Source organism: Mandrillus leucophaeus, unplaced genomic scaffold (genome assembly GCF_000951045.1).
Source record: "Mandrillus leucophaeus isolate KB7577 unplaced genomic scaffold, Mleu.le_1.0 Scaffold286, whole genome shotgun sequence".
In the NCBI taxonomy this organism is placed as follows: domain Eukaryota; kingdom Metazoa; phylum Chordata; class Mammalia; order Primates; family Cercopithecidae; genus Mandrillus; species Mandrillus leucophaeus.
The window spans coordinates 26,337-26,778 of NW_012102987.1; the positions used below are offsets into that span (position 1 = coordinate 26,337).

General features: G+C 62.2%; 1 long non-coding RNA gene across 1 annotated transcript in view; it reads right to left on the reverse strand.

The window, feature by feature from the left end:
• LOC105543555 overlaps window positions 1–442 on the reverse strand; it is a 5,548-nt gene continuing 5,106 nt past the window's right edge. Inside the window, exon 3 of the long non-coding RNA XR_001006644.1 lies at window positions 1–168. This is a non-coding gene — a long non-coding RNA (uncharacterized LOC105543555). The remainder of the gene's footprint in view (window positions 169–442) is intronic.

Consider the following 442-nt stretch of genomic DNA (forward strand, 5'->3'; position numbering starts at 1 on the left):
GAAGGTCCTGGCCTTCTGGTAGGAGAGGAGCGACTTCTCACGGTCCAGGAGGAAGTTCTGGTAGATGGTGGCCGGCCGCGTGTAGATCTTCAGCTGTGCCTTCATGTTGCCCAGGTGCACGGCGGCTGCCAGTGCCAGCTGGTAGTACCCGGCTGCATCAAACGGGTCCTGAAGGGAACAGGTCATGCTCAGCAAAAGGGGGACTCGGAGCCCGTCTTCCCAGAGGCCGTTCCTGTCTCCAGGTCATTCCACATGTCCAGACAATGCTGGCTCACCCTATGAGCCCCGAAACCTGTGACCCTGCTGTGGCCTCAGCTGCAGGAGGTGGGGACGACCCTGACACCCCTGGAAGCCTTCTTGACTGCCCCTACGCCCCACTCACCCCAAGCCTCCTGCCCCAGTGCCACCCTCTCTGCAGGCAGTGGCTGCTTTCCCCATGGGC